Genomic DNA, 20,779 nt, shown 5'->3' with positions numbered 1-20,779 from the left:
CCTCCAAGATCATCCAGTCCAACCTAGCACCCAGCCTTATCCAGTCACCTACACCATGGCACTAAGTGCCTCATCCAGTCTTCTCTTGAACACCTCCAGCGACGGTGACTCCACCACCTCCCTGGGCAGCCCATTCCAATGCCAATCACTCTCTCTGGCAAGAGCTTCCTCCTAACACCCAGCCTATACTTCCCCCAGCACAACTTGAGACTGTGTCCTCTTGTTCTGTTGCTGGTTGTCTGGAAGAAGCAGCCAACCCCCATCTGGCTACGGCCTCCCTTCAGGTAGTTGTAGACAGCAATGAGGTCACCCCTGAGCCTCCTCTTCTCCAGGCTAAACAACCCCAACTTCCCTGCTTTTTCCTCATTATTAGTTTTCAGTTGGCAAAGCATCTTCATCTGACACATTCTGCACCAGTATGGACACTCAAGATACTGCAAGAGAGGATTATGAAAACTGCAGCTGACCCTTTTTGGCGATAGTACAGATTGTTTAGGCAACCACAGCCTCCCTTCCCCTGTGACTAGTATCAATGGCAATAAGCCATAGTGGCATTTCCAACAACACAGTGGCAGAACGACTGATCTGTGCTTGCATTCAAGTTAAAGCGTGAGCCTAATACGTTGGCACAGACTGGGGCTGCGGCAGGTGAAAACTCAAAGACTGTAAATCTTATTTTTCCTTTGAAATTTCATGATGTAACAGCTGTACTTCCAGGTACTTTTGTACTCGTTTGCTAGTAAGAAATGTGAGGGGAAAATAAAAAGTAAAAAAGAACCCATTTCTAGAAAGAAAATGGTTATTTTTCTTTATGGAAAGTATTGCCTTTCCTTCCTCAGAGCCAACTATTCAACCTTTTTTGAAAGCGGGTAAGAGAAAATCAAATATTTTCTGCCAAAGCCACACAAAAATAGTTTGGGGGTTTCCCACAAAAAGCCCTGCAAGTTTCTAAGAAATGTAGATACCATCTGGAAGTACATTCAAATAAAAAAAAGGTTTTTTTTTCCCCAATCAAATAAAGATTCAGCCTGAGAGGTCATTTTGGGCAATCTCCTCCTCCTTATTTCCTCAGTTGTGCTATTGAATTTAATTTCATTAGAAGCACCACTGGTAAGTGCTATTGCACATAAAATCAACTCCTGCTCATAAATTATGACAATACTAAAGTGTTCAGTTCAATCTCAGATGAAGCTACAAACAGGTAGAGGCACTCAAGAGAAAGATAGTGGCAAATTTCAACTAAGTATCAAACATCTTACATTTACAAGCCTGAAAGCATTTGAATTAAATTTGAAGAACTTCAGAAAATTCTCCTTCTGATTTGTTCCTCAGTATTGGAGGAAATAAGAATAAAATACATACTGGATAGGGCTAGGGGATAGGTTGGACTGGATGATCTTGGAGGTCTCTTCCAACCTGGTTGATTCTATGATTCTGTTACCTCCTACTAATGATGGGTGAGAACATAACTAAACAGCTGAATTAATAGGGGATATTCTATACTCCAAGAAAACCCATAGCTTATTTGACCAAATAAAAGGCATCTTTTTCATTTAATTGTTCTCTGTATCTCTAACAGGTTCAGTTCACACTGTTGAATTCAGGAAAATATCACCCCTGAGCCTCCGCTTCTCCAGGCTAAACAGACGTGGAGAAGAGGAGGCTCAGGGCTGATCTCATTGCTATCTACAGCTACCTAAAGGGAGGTTGTAGCCAGGTAGGAGTTGGTCTCTTCTGTCAGGCAATCAGCAACAGAACAAGGGGACACAGTCTCAAGTTGTGCCAGGGCAGATGTTAGGCTGGATGTTAGGAGGAAGCTCTTGCCAGAGAGAGTGATTGGCATTGGAAGGGGCTGCCCAGGGAGGTGATGGAGTCACCATCCCTTGAGGTGTTGAAGAACAGACTGGCTGGGGCACTTAATGTCATGGTCTAGTTGATTGGCCAAGCCTGGGTGATAGGCTGGCCTAAATGATCTTGGAGGTCTCTTCCAACCTAGTTGATTCTATGATTCTATGGAGAAGGAAAAAGATGGAGAAGGAAAAAAAGTAGAGAGTGAAAAAAATCAGACTTTGCATACGCTTGCAGATAGCAAAAAGTGAACTAAAATTTCAAGAACAGGGTATATAGGACCTATTGTTTCACTTCCCACTACCACAGATAGAGCGGAACCAGAGCATGTGAGCTAGCTCACCTAAGTTTAAGATTCCTGGTATTTTTCCAGTGAACATTTCAGGCTCACTTTGAAAAACATCAACACATTTTCTTCAGGTGTTTGCCCGAATGGCACTCTTGCCTCCGCGTCAGACTGCCGCACTTTTTCAGATCCATTCCAATACACTTCCCCTAGCGTTTCACTTTGAACCGAAGACCAGGAGTATTTGAATGCACACCCTTTGGAAAAAACTGAGTCACATCAGGTCACAATGACTTGGCTATAGATGGCTACATAAAACAGTGCAACTGGCACAGATCTATCATAAACAACATGGTAGTGATTTTGAATGAAAATCTGGAAGCCTGCTGAAAGACGAACACGGAGATGTAGCTTTTCAGTTCTCAATCTCACTCTTCATGCTGGCAAAGCACATGAAAACTCTTTGTTTGGAAGTAAGAGAAATCCTCCATCCCTCATTTATACCCACTTTCATGGCATTCTCATGCTGACTTCCTTCTCTGTTTATTCTCAGTTTAGTGGTATGACAGCCTCCGGTGTTCCATCCCAACAGCAGATCTTATTTTTAACGTGCCTTAGTTCTCAAGAATCACACTGCAAGATCCATGCATCTTCATCAGAAATTATTTTTTAAAAATAGCTGCCAAACCTGGGGTTGCAGATATTTCTGCCAGTACCAGGATTTTACTTCAACTCTTTGAAGCAATGCTGAGAGGCTTCCAGCTCCCACTTTGTCCCAGCTGAGCCCTGAAGAGGACAGAACTGAAAGTATCAATGTGGCTCTGTGGAAGCAATTCATGCAGAAAGCAAGGGGGATGAGGCATGATGTTTTTCTCCAGTTTTACCCTAGGATAAATTCACTGACTTGAATGGAGTCACCCTGGAGTAGAATTAATATAATACAGTGATAAATCAGGCCTACCGATTCACTGACAGTGCCCCTGTAGGACCCTCTTGAGCAGGCAGCCTACTGAACACTGCTCACAGCATTGTCTTCCCAAGCACTGTGCCGTGCCATTTCCACAGACAAATTGTTTCCTGATGCAGCAGAGACTGATCTCCATGCTTCCTGCTCAGTTAATGCATTATAACCACATTGTTTTGCACTGGTTGCCCTCAAATTTGTGTGCAAAAGGATTTTTGAGTCAAAGACATAGCCCTTAGCTGTGGCAAATCTATGTGGAGTTTTGACTCCTGAAGCATCCAAAGATCACAGGAGTTACAGATGTAAGATGTATTTCTCAAACTACTTTTATGATTTGATTATTTGAGAAGCCAGCAGAGAAAAGATGGATCAGACTAATGGAGCCAAGAATGCTTTCTAAGGAGGCTATAATAGCCAAACTCCTGGCCTTGAAGTCTAAGGTAGCAAAGGATGCCCTGAGGAAATATTTATACATTTCTTTGCCTTATTTTAACTCCTCACAAAATTTTGCCCTTTTTATTTTCAGCCAGATACTAAATCCAAGAGGCATCTTTAGACAGTGAAAAATTATGTCTGGTCATAATTGCTTGGTAATTAGCTGCTCTCAGCAGCAGCAAGCCAAATAATAAACCTTTCTTCCAGTATATCTAGTCATTGTTTTGATGATATCTTTCCAACTCAAGGCTTCTCATTTCTGGCCAATGTCAAAAATGCCACAGGGTTGGGACAATGTGAAATTAAAATCAGACTCCTTTCTGGAGGAAAAAGACCTTAAGAAAAGTGCAACAATCAGGACTATTCCAGACTTCTTTCAACAATTCCAAGAGACCTTTGCTGGTGGAAACATTATGGGTTTCTCCTGGATGTCAGTAGATTATGTGGTGCCCCAGGCAAAGCTACAATGAGATAAAAATCAAAATCTATATTCAACAAACTTACTTCACATCTGCTCTGAAACATCCTATCAATACTTAGAGAAGGAAAGCAATCTGAGGATGAAAATACAGACTCTAATCTCTGCAAACTCTGCAACTGTAAGAAGACAACAAAGAAGCTGGGGTTAACAACCTCAGTATCCCACCTAGTCACCAGATAGAGGCATTGTTTCAGACAGAGTCCACATGACATCGCACACATCTGCTGTGGCATAAGCAGAGTCACTGCCTACCGACCACTGACTGTATTGACTGCTTATCCACAGATCTTAACAGGATGCTCAGGGACTACCATAACAGCAGACATTTACATTCCAGATGCATTTAGATTTTGTTAGATAAGGTCCAGCCTCTTTCTCTAATCATAGGTGCCTGCTGCTTTTATAGGATAAAGAAGTCTCTTCCATCATAGGATAACATGGCTAGCTGTCAACAGACTTCAAGAAATCCTCAGCAATGTCAACGACAGAGAAGTATTGGTCAAAAACCTGCAAGATGCTCTGTCCTAAAGGGCAGAAAAATACAGGCACTTCTAATAAAAAAGAGTGATTTGCCATTGTAAAGGGCTGCCCAGGGAGGTGGTGGAGTCACTCTCCCTGGAGGTGTTCAAGAAAAGCCTGGATGAGGCACTTAGTGCCATGGTCTAGTTGATTGGATAGGTTGGACTGGATGATGTTGGAGGTCTCTTCCAACCTGGTTGATTCTATGATCTACAGCTGTTGTCTTCCATGCATCTGTCCCATCTCGTCTAACAGGAGTAGTATGTTTCCCTTCCCTCTTCACTTTTGCTGAGGAAATGATATTTGATCAAATTGTGAATTGGCTAACAATTAACCTAGGCTCAATCCAGATATCCCTTCCCCCTCAGGGGCAGGAAAGTCCATCAAGAGGATGAGGAATACTATGAAGGAATGCGAGCAGCTATGCATTAAGTATTTTGAACCTCTTCCAGAGCCCTCTACAACATGTATTTTGAAGGTTCTGCAGATCATCTGGTATATGCTTGCCTCTGTTTATAAAACAAAGTACCAAGGAAGACAGAAGACCGGGTTGAAAAAGCAAGCTCAGAATAAGTAGAGGTCTCGTGTGTTTACGTTAGACTTCAGTGCTAGCCATGGTCTCCATGTGAAAAAGACAAACAAGCACACTGAAAAACTAACCAAGCTTGAAGGTATAACGAATTGAAAAGTTCTCTGAATTGTAAATGAGACCTGAGGATCTGGTTCTGTTCCATGAAACACATCAGAAACCTCATCCAAATAAGTGAAGTAGCACAGACAGTAATATGGTGCAGGACTGTGTGGACTGTCTCGTCCCTGGGGAATTTTTCCCACCCTTTGGGGTCTAAATCTTTGATTTCAGCATTAAAAGTGCTGTCTTCTTGTAAGTTCAGTCATTTAACCTTCTCACTCCTATACTGTTCACTTTCTTGAAGAAACAACTTCAGCCATGAGAACACAGCATCTTGGACAGCCTGACCTGTATTCATCGAAATCCTCAACTTCCTCACACAGAGACAGGTGCCTAAAACTCTGAGGGATAACCTACCTTAAATAACCACAGTCCTTCTGAGATCACTCAAATGGGATACCCCTCACTTTTTAGTCTACGGCTTAAGCTTCACAATTTAAGGTCTAACAGCACTTACAGTAGGGAAGAGGATAAGCAGAATCTCCCTAAGTCTAAGTAGCACTATATTTGCTCAAACTAAAGGTGCAATGCATTGCATAATTTCTTGTGGTTGCCACAACTCCCAATACCTTAGGGAGGCCTTCTTGGATGGCTGTGAGTCTGAGATAACCAGCAGGCACTTCACATACTCCTCTGCTTACCCTCATCTTGGTGGCAGGCTTTGTTCATGACACCATTTTGACTTTACACATCTTCACATCACCAGCATGATGGAGAGGGGTCATTCCTTCTACTTACCATTTCCATCTGATACAGATTTGGAGCAAATTACAAACACTTTTCTTAAGTTATATCAGTAGAGAACTGGTGATCTTCCAGCAAGGCTTCTTTACTCTCAAGCTTAATATTGGGTGACAAACTGATTCTTGAACATTTTTTTGGTAACTTAACATTACTAGTTAAAATCAAAGCTGTTGGTATATCAAGGGAACTGCATCTACTTATGCACGACCCTGGAAGCCTTTCTAACATGATGTCGTGGAGTATACTTTGGCAAGCCACTGAAAACAAGTTCATTATACTTGCAAGATCACATAGCCAGCACAGCAGTGCTGAAATGTGGCAATGAATTCCTCTCATCGCGTAGAGATGATGATCAGCAATACCACCAATAGATAGGAAAAACCAACCAAGTCTTCCTAGTCAGTGGATCTTACTTGTATTTAACACTGACACATACATAGCAATTTGCCTCTGTTCTACAGCAGCTGCAAACTATTAACTGTGACAATGAAGCTGATTTTTAAACCAACAAATATGACAGCTATTATGAAAGTTTTACCATTGTCACATGGTGTGCAGTCTTTAAATCCATCCCTTGTTGTGTGGCTGAACTTTTATTGAATTTTTTTTTTCCAAGTTAAAAGAAGGTCACGCAAGGACAGAAAACCTCTTTGTCAATCAGACTGTGCAGTGCACAAAACTCTTCCAGAACTCTCAGAAGAGCCAAGACTAGCATATTATACTTAAAGCACAGTGTTCCAGAGATACTACAACTGCACTTGACAAATAAAAACATATTCCTTCTCATTTCCTATTGCTTATTTCCACCTCCAACATGCCATCATCTTTGCTGGGTTCCCAGAAAATCTAGCCCTGAGTGATCTCTTTGCCAGCTAAATGAGTTTTCAACGCAAGAAACTTTCAGCATTGAACCTGTGACCCAAAGCACACACCTTTGTGTTTTCACACTGCCAGACCCAAATCGTACAAAAACCAGCTGACAAAGAGACGTACCGAGAAGAAAAAGAAGGGAGTTAGCTTCTTCTGACAGTGTGGGGATACCTGTGAGAAATACTCACAGCAGGATATCACACAAAATATCTCACACCATGCACAATTAAATTGTGGCCAAATTACCCTGTAAAAATATAGATGTAGCATTTAGGCAATTTTCATTTTTTCTCTTACAAGCCCAGTGACACTACACAACAAATTCTTTAATGCTAGAAGCCCTTAGAACTATTCAACAGAAGATCTGATTCCTCCTGGTTTCTATTTGCATTCATCTTCTTTCTCACCTCATCATATGAGCTACCCTTCTCCTTCAAAAGAACTGTGCAGAAACCCACAAGAGGGCACGATCAGGCAGAGAAGGGGGTGAGCCTCACTATTTTACATAACAAAATCATATGCATCAAAACACACACAACTTCCCAAATGTCTGAGGTTAGTTATCCTTCATGTCCTGACAAGTTACACCCACCTTTCCCAGAGGAACTAACTCACTCCTAACAAGTACCAGACTTCTGTTAAAACAGCAAATAAGTAGGACCACCTACCACCCAATCCTGCAAACACTTACTGGTAGGCAATCTTGCATGCCTCCTGCCATACACAACCTTGTAGTCTCTGCTGGTCTGCCCATCTTACTGAGTGCCATATCTCCAGTAAATACTCCCAGAGTTCTGCTCTATTGCTAGGTCAAAACCAGCCCAGTTCTGCAACCTGTTTACAGTCAACCTCCAACAATGACTTATGATGGAATAACTCATAAGATCGAAACACAAGTTCGGATTTCAGGATAAGGCACCCAGTCAACATGTGGGAGGCATTTATGGCTTTGAGAGACCTACATTAAGAAAAATAAAATCTTAAAATCAGACAGTGTTTCCCTATGAGAGGCCTGGTTTCCCATCTTTCAGTTTGCTCTTTCAGAAAGATTGGTAGGCTGAGATACCACTCTGTGACAATGACAGCATTCAATTAAAACAATAGCAATTTTCAAGTAATGTGTTTTTTCTTCCTTTTTTATTTTTTTTAAATAGATGTATGACATTCCTAGACATTCTATTAATTAGCAAGCCCCAGGCAACACATTTGGTAAAACAGAACAATCTGGCCTTTGATTTTTATCCAGGCCTTACCCAAGATCACACGGAGGTAGCCAGGCTGTTTGTAGATCCCCCACACAGAGCACATCCCCCCAGCATGCAGCTGTGCTAAGAACTGTATGTAAACCACTTTGAAGAATTCTCAATCTCCAGAGAGAACACCATTTATTAATTAATAAAAATGCTTGGTTTGGACTGGGCCAACAGAATCTGTGAAATGGACTTTACGAATCAGTCCCAAATTTGTTTCTGTGTCCTTTTTTTTTCCAGTTACCTGCTTCAACTTCACCTTAACAGCCACATGGGTTGAAAAACATGTCCTGAATGTTTCCTATATTTCAGAAGCAGGAATTCAAACAAGCTCATTACTTTCAAAATAAGGAGGCTATTAATATCCTGATGAGCATCTGAAATTAGCAGTATCTCATGTTCTACACCTACATGATGGTTATCTAGGAAACTGGCATCGTTGTTACATCTTTTCTGGGCCTCTATAGTTGCCATCTACTAGGACGCTGGATGAAAAACACTGTCTCAACTGAAGATGTTGTAAGATGCCAGCTGAAACACTCAATCTTTTGATACTCCCACCTGCATTAATAATTTCTGGTTGCATTGGATAAAGATCTGTGAGTTCCTTCATGTTTAGGAATTTATTAAGGTAACCAAAACTTTGGAATCTTTCTTACTTGTATTATTCATTTCATCTCTAGACACTAATGGTCCTCTTACATTAAGGATAATTAGGGCCCTAGATGGGCTTTCAAAGACATTTCCACATTTTTCAGTGATGTAGCTGTAACCAAAACAAAATCCAAAGGGAAAAGGGGAGAAATACTCAATCTTGAAAGCAGCCAAACTGTCTGGAAGAGATACGTTTTGAAGGTTTTATTGGTGGCCCTCAGAGAAAGACAGCTATGACCTGAGCTTGAAGGCTAGCAAGGACTATGTGGGTTTGTGTGGGAGGGGGCTAAATCTCATTTGTAAATGCCAATTTATTAGCCCTGACATTTGAGAATAGATACTGCATTGTGTCAACGATGAGAGCAACCCGAGTTTTCTTGTTAGCAGGAATGATTCATTCTTTCCCACTCCACTATTGTTCCCATTTACCTGGCAAAGAGAATTACTTCTTATGTGTTTCCAATTGCTGATATCTGGAGAGACTATTCACATGAGAACAAGCACAGAAGAAACACACCAAACAGGCAGAGTTCCAGGAAGAGCATTAGTGGATCTCTGAAAGTGTATATTATTACCAAGTGGCATTTTCCCCCTCCTCTGCTCCTCTTTGCACCTGAGAAAACCCTGATTCTCTTCTGCTTTAACCATAGCTTCCAATTTCCCTTTCTTTCAATCCAGGATTGCTCTCTTAAACTCATACTTCCAAAAATATTTGCAATATCTGAAGTTAAGGATTTGAAAGTTCTAAATTTCTATGAGTAGCCGTACTTAGAATCATAGAATCAACCAGATTGGAAGAGACCTCCAAGATCATCCAGTCCAACCTAGCACCCAGCCCTATCCAGTCATCTAGACCATGGCACTAAGTGCCTCAGCCAGGCTTTTCTTCAACACCTCCAGGGACAGTGACTCCACCACCTCCCTGGGCAGCTCATTCCAATGCCAATCACTCTCTCTGAGAAGAACTTCCTCCTAACATCCAGCCTAGAGCAACTTCCACTAGAATCTCACTTTATTGCACAGAAGTAGCTCTGCCCACAACTGGCCTCCTATGCCACTCAGAAACCACTCAAGGGGTCTCAGCCAGCTACCCTCACAGAAACACCTTTTTTTTTCCCTTTAGTTGTCTTGAAGCCATGAAGTATCAGGACAATGGCCAGGACTAAAGCGAGACTCAATCTTCTACACAAGAGTTGTCTCTCTAAGAGCCTGTTTTATAACATGCTTGGATACTGCACTGAGAGTCTCTCTCACTTGGCAAAGTACAAACCCAACACTTCTCAGGCTGCCTCCCCTCCTCCCCAGCACACTGTGACACTGGAAGACAGGCTTGATCCCTTGCAAATGTGAAGTGGTAGAGCTGCATTGACGTCAGTGATGATACTTCTCTTTCTTACAACCACCAATCCATCCCTCCCACTTTTACAAATGCCCCTGAGGGGATGACATGAAACACAAAGCTTGGAAAAGTACAGAACTAGGACTTGGGAACAGCCCATGGCACAGATTAGGGGACAGTAGCCATAAAGAATTTGAATCCAGATGTGAAATTCCCCAAGGCCAGGACTATTCAAATCCTATCTTGCCTGTGAAGCAAACAAGCTAAGTTAACTATTGGGTCAACCTTGTCCATAAGACACAGCTTTCTGGGAGCAACTCCACCCAAAGATCTGTGGAAGCTACTTTGGGGCATGAAAGTAGCTATATGTCTGCCAAAAGGTTAAATCATATTCCACCCTTCATGCAGCCAGGCAGCTCTGCAGTGGGCAGAGCAGGCAAGCAGACTGACACGCTGGGGTTTGCTCTGTGCAAATAGCTCTTGTGCCCAGTGAGCACGGAAACCACAGCTGTAACTTTTCCAGTGGAGCAGAAGGTGTCATGTCCAGAGACAACAGAGGGCACTCAACTGACCTCAAACAAACAAAGCTTAAGTGGAGTGTGGTATCCTCAATTCCAACTTGGGTTTCAAGTGACTAAGTGGAGAGAGGCATGAAATTCCTATTGAGTCCCCAAGCTATTATGTGCCTACAGCATAGAGCTACGTCTCTCAGCTGCCACAGCCAACCATAAAGGTAGCTGGGCTTTGGCCATGCAGAATTCCCACAGATTTCAACGGGAATTTCAGTGTTCCAGTCTGGACTCCAAGAATGCATTGCTGGACCCAGAGCTCTGACGGCTGGAGCCGCACTCAATATCAGTGTCTGGCAACACCCATTTGTAAAACAGTGACTCATTCACAGGCGCAACTTTAGAGAGACAGACAGGATGCCTTTAATCATACATTTCCATTTTGTTAACAAAGCTCAGTAAAACCAGATGAGCATCCAGGATGATAATAGTTGGTATTAATCTAATAACTGCAGTGATCCACTGCCACAGTTAGGAATAGTTTCATACCCTACAGAATGCACCGTTTTAATTTGATTCAAGAACATAGCAAGTAAGGGACTCCTGAGGCTAAGGAGAAAATAATTCTTTAAATGCCCACAAATTTTATTTAGAAACATGCTTGTTTGGGTTTTTTTTCTGAAAATCAGAGGCAGGAAAGTTAATTACAGAAATTAATTTGAAATAGAACATCTTCCAAAGTACCTAAGTAACCCCCCCTAGTCTGGGACTTGAAATAAATAAGTTGTGGTTAGCACTTTTTGTTCATTGTAAACAAGGGAGCAAGTGGTTTGTGTTATGGACTGCAGAGAAGGTGACAATTCAGGCAGATGTTAAGTGCAAGGTGCCTGTTTGTCATAGCTGCATAGCCCTTCCCAATGACCATTTCCATTCAGGTACACACTTTCATGCCTTTTTCTTCTTACGTTAGCACACATCAAGCCTCGGGTTTGACAGAAAGAATGTAAAAGCAGATTGTTGCAGTTGGAGTTTGGCAATGAATTTTTATTCAAGTTTGGGTTTTGTTTTTGTTTTTTTTTTTTTCAAAAAGAATGGGCAGCCTTTTTGTCAGCATTTTTCCAGATCACAGTATCTAGCTATCCCTTCTAAGAAATTCACGGTGAACTTTCATGGCAGATTAGCAAATAGATGCAATTCCCTCTGCAATTGCTCTAAGATGCTCAGAGAGAATCTACCTCCGATCCTAAAGTCATCTAACTGCAGCCCTGTAACTCGGGTGGACTCACCCACAGGCAAATGATGGCTACATGGCTTCCCAGTCAGTGCCAGCTTTAACCCAGCCAGCTTGGAGCGTGGACAGAGTGAGCTCATATTTGCCTGCCAAACTCTGAATAGACATACCCTCAGTGACTCAAGCAGTTCGGAGTAGAAATGCAGGATGAATCTCCTGTAATATGCTCACAGTTCAGTGTGCCCAGGTGGCCAAGAGAGCCAATGGCATCCTGGCCTGCATCAGGAACAGTGTGGCCAGTAGGACAAGGGAGGTTATTCTTCCTCTGTACTCAGCACTGGTCAGACCACACCTTGAGTACTGTGTCCAGTTCTGGGCCCCTCAATTCAAGAGAGATGTTGAGGTGCTGGAATGTGTCCAGAGAAGGGTGACAAAGCTGGTGAGGGGCCTGGAACACAAACCCTTTGAGGAGAGGCTGAGGGAGCTGGGGTTGTTTAGCCTGGAGAAGAGGAGGCTCAGGGGTGACCTCATTGCTGTCTACAACTACCTGAAGGGACATTGTAGCCAGGTGGGGGGTGGTCTCTTCTCCCAGGCAACCAGCAACAGAACAAGGGCACACAGTCTCAAGTTGTGCTGGGGAAAGTGTAGGCTGGATGTTAAGAGGAAGTTCTTGCCAGAGAGAGTGATTGGCATTGGAATGGGCTGCCCAGGGAGGTGGTGGAGTCACCGTCCCTGAAGGTCTTCAAGAAAAGCCTGGATGAGGCACTTAGTGCCATGGTCTGGTTGACTGGCTAGGGCTGGGTGCTAGGTTGGACTGGATGATCTTGGAGGTCTCTTCCAACCTGGTTGATTCTATGATGATTCTATGAAAGGCTCACTAGTTTAAAGAGCCTGTCTGAGCATGGTAGCTTCTGGACTGATATGATTATTCTACTTTTTGTACTAAAACTTCTCCTCATTGATACTTTCACAGCTGCCACTGCACCCTGCTACACTAAGGCTGAGAGCTCTCCTGCTCTGAGGTACTGGCTCCCTCAGAATTTGCCTCATCCTGAAAATACAAAACAAACATACATGCTTTCACTAATTTAACTTCCCAGATTCTGTAGGATGGCAGGTCCCCAGGGAAAACCAGCACCTCACAAAGTATTACTGAACTGATGAGAAAGATTTAAAATCAACATTGCAGTCTGAAAGCCCTTAGGTTAAGGTCATGGCTGTCAGCCAAACCATGAGATTTCATACAGCTGCATCAGTCTTAAACATGAAATAAACAACAGATGCTTTGATAGAATCAAAACTTTATACAATGCACACAAATCCTATTGCTCTGTCATTCTAGACTAAAAAGTACAAGAAAGAACTAAAAACTGCTTTGCTTCTTCACCTCTAGCCTCAGCCTCCTGTGCTGTTCCACCATATCTCTTTGATACTCTATAGCTACTTTCCTCTCATCATTTATATAGCAAAACTTGGGTAGCCAGGTTAATGCACTAAATCAAGTGGAAATCACTTGCTTGAAGATATGCTGTACTTTCAGCTTGCATCAGAAGTGCAAAACAGAGAAAATTTATACAAGCCAAAAGTTAACAACCCTTCCAAATAGTTTTCTATTTTCTTTTCTGTTTTCTTGTCCACTGTTTACACACATTCTGGATAAAAGTTCCCTCCCTCACAACAGAACTTCATCATGGTTGCATTCTGTGATTTAAACAAAGCAAACAAAAAACCTATTTGACATTTAAATTACAATTCACCTAATTTTGTTGTTTGAAGACCCTAAGAGGCCATTCATTTACCAAGCAAAACCTGGATTTTTTTCAGTAGGATATTTGTCTAGATTCATCACTGTCCACACTAGTATCTGTAGTTCATTTATTACTCAGATTTTTAAATCCTAGGGATAATTTGTCCAGGATTATACAACGCTTGTAGTTGGGCAACACCAACCTGTCAACACTTCCCTCTCCTTTACACAGAAACTCTTCCACCATGAAGAGTGCAGCCTTAATACATATTCCATCTTTTGCATCACACATTCCATCTTTTGCATAACTTTGTCCATTAAGTTTCTAAAATTCACTTAAATCTGAGTTTGTAAGTTCCAAATAAGTCTTAGACAAAGCCTTTAGCAGCTCATCCAATTCAGTCAAATCCTTTTATTTTTGGGACCAGAAATGGTGTTAAGACACGGTGGTTTCCATGCCTTTTCAATGTGTTTCCTTCTGCATCTCCTGATTTCAGTCAGATAATACTTTCCTATCCACCTGGGCAGCAAGGTGGTACCAATTCTTGCTGCAGCAGCATAAAAGTAGCATTCATTCTATCTTGCATGGTAACAGTATACAAAGAGGTTGGAAAAATCTATGTGTGTAAACTCATTAAATACATTTTCAATCTACTTATTCTTCAGATTGTCTGAGGAAGAAATGTGGAAAAAAGCCCACAATATCAAAAACTGGTCATATCCTACAACCATGTACTTACTGGTAGGGAAAAGTAACAATATTGCTTTCTTCCTTTACTGTCCTATTTAGCTCTTTCTCCTGCCTTAATCAATAATAAAAGACCTATGATGATCAAAGCATGAAGTATGTGGCACATTTTTAGTCCAGGTGCTACACATTGATCTTCCCTGCGTGAGCATGTCCTCCTCTATTGCATAGTCTAAAACATTTAGACTATGACTAGCTCACCAAAGAAACTTTCTCTTTACCCAGCTCCTGGCTTAGCAATTACAATCACTCAGCATTTGTGAGCAGTTTGTCCTATGTAGCACATTGTCTGTATGCAGCACTATAAGGTGAGTAGCCACACACTGCTTCTCACTTATTTTCCTAAGCTGAAACTAATGAATGTCATTTCATATGACAGGGGTAAGAACACAGATGGAAGCCATTAAGTGAAAATGGGAGCAGTACATGAGCTGTATTTTCAGTCAGCTGTCTCATTGCCCAAGGCATACACACGCACACTCATGGTCTCCTCTCTCAGGTCCAGTCCTGCTCTGTCTCTGCCACTGTCACTCAGAAGTCTATACCATTAATGCAGCTTTATAGTGGTACAATAGAGAAGAGGTTTGGGCTCAAACATCCTACCAGCACTAGAAGCAGCCCTGTTTTATCAAAACTTGACATTTAAAGCTTTCTGAGCACACATGCATTCAGGATAAAATAGCCATTAATACAACAAAGTTACCTTAGACTATGCTCAGAAATCTCTTCCAACTCAAAAATAGAAGTCCACATACTCAATCCACAAGTCCCAGACTACATATTTCACCAACAGACATCTTTGTCACATCCCCTAGAGGCCAAACACAAAATTTGTCCTAACCAGGAGGAATAAAAGCAGATAATTGATGTTCACTTCAAATGCCATCTTACTGATCTTCATTTTCTGTGACAGTACTCAGGCCCACGAACAGTCATCCAGAAAGCTTCTGCTGATCTCAGTTTCTGGGATAGCTCTCCCTCGCTTAACCCTGAACTTTTCACATACACATGAAGATAAATACCCAAAGTTCTACACACACTAAAACTTAGGCAAACACATTTTGTGCCAGAGGGCACAGGCCAATAACCTGCAAAGATCCACACCCACACAGAATTGCACAATGGACCACACATATTTTGGAGTATGCCATTTGCCTATCACTAAGAATTATCAAGCACCAGTCATTTCCAGAAACACTTTGCTGGTCTCAACAGATCAGTTACACTGCATTCATTTTCGCTCTAAGCGATACCTTCCATGCCAGTCATTTATACCAATTTGGGAGCTCACCCAGATCCTTCCCTCGTCCTTTTCCAGGTCCTCAAGCTCAGTAACATTTAATTCACCAAGTGGAACTCCTCTGGCTCTTCTCTGCAATCTTAATTTCAACTTTATCCTGATGAGCTGCCAGAGGCCTAGAGAGCCTACTCCACAGGGATGCCAAATTCCACAGTCCACTGCAGCCCAACACCACATGACAACAAATCTTTCAAAAGAAAGACTCCATAAAACATCATCAGAGATCTGGTACTTCAAAATGTGAGCTCATACATCTGTTGTAACATATTCAACATGCTCACTGGAAGCTGGACACTCAGCTAATGCACAGACCTCTTCCAAATCAGAGCTCTGCAAAGGCTGACTACTAGGTACCTCACTGGTGCCTTGAGATTCAGTTCTGATCCACTGGTTGGCAAGTGGATTGAGCCAAGATACACCAGCACACCGTGCAAGAGCCACAGAAGAACTTTCCTCTTAGTTCCAGCACTTGCACAGTAAGTGACACACCATTTAACAGATGCCTTGAGTGATTCTTTCAGAATAAATACGAAGAATAGAAGTGAATTGCCAGGAAGTAGCTCCTGAACTCATCCAGAATATTAAATTACAATGTATTTTGCAGGTTTTCAACTGCCATTGGAAAGGTCTAACAAACAATCCGATTAATCTCAAAACAATAACAGCCTTTAATCTAACATATATCAGCAAATTCCTGTTTCTCCCTTTTCTAACAAAAATAACAACACTGTAGTTGCCAGTGCATTAATAAGATCCTATTTCTGCTCCAGAGACTGAATTGAACCTTTGTTCTTCACAGCAAAGGATTAAGAAGGTTGCTATTTTGGTAATGAGATGTGGAGAGGTACTTACTTTGCAGCTGAGATCCAGGCTGGATGCCTGAGAAAAGAATAAACTCCGTTACCTCAGATGAACTTTATTCTTATAATCAGTATATCAGACCCTGTTGGTGTGATACATATAATTAACAATAAAGAAAGACTACTCATGAATAATTACAACTTAATAGAGTGTTTAAGCTCATTTACAAAATATGCTGTGTATTGTAGATGAAGACATGAGCGTAGATTTTGCAGTTGCAACACACACACAAGTAAGGAATTAAACATAAGTTTACTTACTTTCTAAGTAGTTTATGGTCAGCTGCTTCTTTTTTTCATGCTACTTCTAATTTTTTCTGGATATCTCACCTCTCCTAACAGCACATCATGGAGAAAAACTGTCAGAAAGTGGCACAAGAAGAAAAAAAGTGTCAGAAAAACAGCCCATGGACAGGGACAAATGAGAGAACATTTTGAAAAGAAGGTCAAATCACAGGACACAGATCCAAGTGCTGAGGCACCAACTCAGTGCCCAAGATGATTGAGAAAACTGTTTGTGAGGCTGGAAAAGGAAGCAGTGACCTGTGAAAATGAAAGCAACTTCATGAAAACATGAGTCATATAAAAAATATGTTGTTTATAGTTATCATAACAACATTTTATTAAACAAACATGTTTAGTATATAAAGTTGTTGCAAGTAAAACAGCCAAAGGACTAGGGTATGTAAGGTAGTGTGGTTAGAACCTGGCACCACTTTGTAATTACATAGAGATCAACTTCTTGCACTTAGAAATGGAAATGTCTGGGGCTCACATCAGAGGAGGTCTACATTTCCAAATGAAAAGTATTATTGTAACAAAATCTAGGAGCATCTTCAGATATGACAAATTAAAACAGAAGTGAAGGCAAACAGAGCTTCAACATTTCACTTGCATCCTGCCCATCAGCTGTTGACAAGAAAATGTACTTTGAAAATAAGAGAAAAATTAAAATATTTACCAACTGTAGTCTCCAGTGCATTTTAAACTGATTTTTAAAGATCCACCATGATGCAAAGCAACATCAGAAACTGGCAGAAAGAACAGTTAGAAAGAAACTAGTGCGTGGGTCATTGCTGATATCCCCTGAGAATGCTGTTCACCTCTGAGGGAACTTTCTTATCTCTCCTTCTCTAATGAACATCAAGAATACAAAAATAAAACTCCACAGGAGTTCAGATATCTCAGGCAGCATGGGTGCCAGATTTCATAGGAAAACAAATGTTATGCAGTCAAGCTTTGCCAGCCAGCACGATCACACACATACTACCCCTTCAATAATTTTTTTGCACAATCACCAATTCCAACCATATCTGATAAAAGAAGACACTTCAAAAAACAATTCCATTCCTAACACAATGCAGGGAAAAAAAGTCGGTTGGGTGAACAGGATGGCCTTAATACTGCTCTCAATAAATGAAAGGCTTCAGTGTGAACACAACCTACTAGGCTTCAGAGAATCCACTAGTATTAATCTGTAAGGAATTTCCTAGCCACTGGAAAAGCTCAGTTGGAGTTTGTGCCTTGTTAGAAAACCAGAGAATCCAGTGCCATAGGAAATAAGACTTTATTTATTCCCAGCTCAGAGAATCACAGATTTTCAAAAGGAGTAACGCTAGAAAAGAAATGGTGCTCACAAGTTTACACTTACAGGCAACACTTTAATCAAACACTGAGGGAACTGGGCTCAATGTGGGTATGACAGAGCAGTATTTTTTAGCCTCTACGGTGAGTGAGGTCAGAAAGTACAAATAAACAGCCCTCATTCTTTGGTCTACAGAACATGTTGATTTCCTCCAGCAGGTTAACTAAACAAAATATCTATTTACAGCTGGGAAAGAAAAAAAAGAAAGGATTAAGTCCTTCAAGGACTGCCATCTGAGTATCACTGTGAAGTTCATAGAACCATGGAATCAACCAGATTGGAAGAGACCTCCAAGATCATCCAGTCCAACCTAGCACCCAGCCCTATCCAATCAACTAGACCATGGCACTAAGTGCCTCAGACAGGCTTTTCTTGAAGACCTCCAGGGACAGCAACTCCACCACCTCCCTGGGCAGCCCATTCCAATGGCAAATCACTCTCCCTGGCAAGAACTTCCTCCTAACATCCAGCCTACACTTCCCTCGGCACAACTTGCGACATCATAAATAATCAACATTTATTCTCTCCAGAAACATCATCACTGCAAATAACTGCAGATTATAAAAGTACTTTCTGAGTACTTTAAGAATTTTCAGCATGATTTAATTTTCATATCATAATAGAAATGTAATCCAAGTGACAACTTTCACTAAAAAGGCTTAAAGACCCTCACCCTGGAGCTTGATCCACATTGGTGTGAGTCTAACCAATCTCAGAGACAGATACACTTATGGAAAGCAAGATTCTGTCCATGTAAAACTGAAGACTCTAAAGTGAAAAATGTTGCGTATACATCTCTAAGATTTAGGTATTCGGACACCTAATAGAAATTCTTTGAACTGATCCCTAGGAGGAACAGGCACTGTGGTTGAAAATTAAATTCTGAATGTGGCAATTTCATAAAGAGAAAAAGGCATATTTGAAAATTAAATGCAGACATTCTGGCTACCGTTTTAGTGTAAGGAACTCAAGCAGAAAAAATGCGCATTCCATGCTCTCTGATGACTATGCCTTACCCATGCAGCCTGTAGACAATGAATGGGCTGAACTCACAGATCCAGGAGGAGAGAGAGATGCTTTAACATTTGCAGTTTCTAAAAGTACAATCTGAGTTCTGATGGATGGATACATGAATACACACACACTCGTTTTTCTTTTACAAGTCTTTTCACAATCACCTGAAACGCTTTCTCACTGTGTGTAATTTAGCTACAGAATCAGATATTTCTATACAATAGCCTTCCAGTTTTAGTTTTAGATTATAGGTTATCTCAGACCTGAAGATTTCATAGAATTGAAAAAAAAATTATGGCTCTGTATTTAAATGAAATGGTTTCATCAATTGCAGTCTCCCTATAGCACAGTTAGGCAGACCACTCAAGTCCCTCTTTCCCCGATATGTAGGGTAATGCCATAATTAAGTTTAAAGAGAATATTCCTGGTGTGTCATTCTAGGAATCAGGGAAAGACTCAGGATTCCAGACACTAGCTACAGGCTATACTTAAAGACAGAAAAAAATGCAAGTTGGACATATAAAAACCATGGCCTCTCTCTGGTTTTGTGACCTTTCATAGAAGCTGCAGAAGCAATGTGCAACATTCATGGGACAGAGGAAGAGGGACAGACAAAGCATTGGGTACTCTGAGCACTTGCAGTAGTCTGGGAGACTGGCAGGAGGCATCCGAGTTCCTTCCGCCCTTGAACAGTCACAGTAAAATCAACAGGTGTTAGAAGTGCCCAGACTTGATGAAAATGAAGCTATGGTTGTCTCACTTGGGCAACCAGACTTAGAAACGATTCTGCAAACAAGCCCTGGAGGGAAATGAAGGTTAGAGCAAAGCTGTCCTAGCTCCCAGGCCCCACACAGAGGCAGCTCTTTGACTGTAGAACTTCTTTTTCTCTTCACTTCCCCTAGCCTTCTGCAGTGAGGTGGGGCCAAAGGGAGGCATTTTCAGCCTTCAGAGGACCTTTATGCTGTATTAAAAATATGGTTTCTTTAATGTTTCCTTTTTCAAAAGTAGTAATATAAACTAACTGAGTATGCTCTTAGGAAAGCTTTTGGCAAGGGCCTGGGACAATCCTGTGCCAAACCTCATCTTTGGCATGAAGAAATAAACAGACTGTGGTTCTGCATAAAGACAAAACTTTTGGAAGGTCTTTAGAATATTTCTCATAATGAAAGAGTGGGGGGTAGTTTTCTTGAAATTCAGAATACTCTCCAGAATATGAATCCAACATTTAAATCCTTTGGTTTCTCCGATTATGAACTGAACTCCTTCATTAAAATATATATATATAATTTAATTGAAATAATTAAATGATGAATGATGGATACGCTTTGATTTAGAAAAATCTTCACTAAGGCTATTTACATGCTAGTTCATCTGCCTATAGCACATAAAAATATTGTGTTAGATAGGAATGAAATTATTCTCCTCACTCTATATTACAGAAAGGGAAGCTGAGATTGAAAGATCACATGCTCTGTCTGTCAAAGACTACAAAGGATCCACTGCCCAGAAGAGCAGTGCCGGATTAGTTCCCTCTAGACTCCGGCTATTGAGCCCTGTGATTCTTCATGCTGTTCCCATTCAGGATATCTGAACAAGAATATTGTCAAAGATACAGGAAAGAAAGACCCAATATTGGATTTTATT

The 20,779-nt window shown here is 41.3% G+C and overlaps 1 long non-coding RNA gene across 4 annotated transcripts in view; it reads right to left on the bottom strand.

Moving 5' to 3' along the window:
• The window catches only part of LOC135190771 (uncharacterized), a 150,461-nt gene that overhangs the window by 84,340 nt on the left and 45,342 nt on the right, over positions 1-20,779 (bottom strand). For 2 of the 4 annotated variants that reach the window (XR_010308663.1, XR_010308657.1), the window contains exons 2-3: positions 16,738-16,835; positions 16,469-16,559 (exon numbers count right to left, since the gene is read on the bottom strand). This is a non-coding gene — a long non-coding RNA (uncharacterized LOC135190771). The remainder of the gene's footprint in view (positions 1-16,468; positions 16,560-16,737; positions 16,836-20,779) is intronic. The other 2 variants (XR_010308637.1, XR_010308641.1) reach the window with 1 other exon arrangement.

Source organism: Pogoniulus pusillus, chromosome 1 (assembly GCF_015220805.1).
Source record: "Pogoniulus pusillus isolate bPogPus1 chromosome 1, bPogPus1.pri, whole genome shotgun sequence".
Lineage (NCBI taxonomy): Eukaryota > Metazoa > Chordata > Aves > Piciformes > Lybiidae > Pogoniulus > Pogoniulus pusillus.
This window is presented reverse-complemented; position numbering and strand designations above follow the sequence as displayed.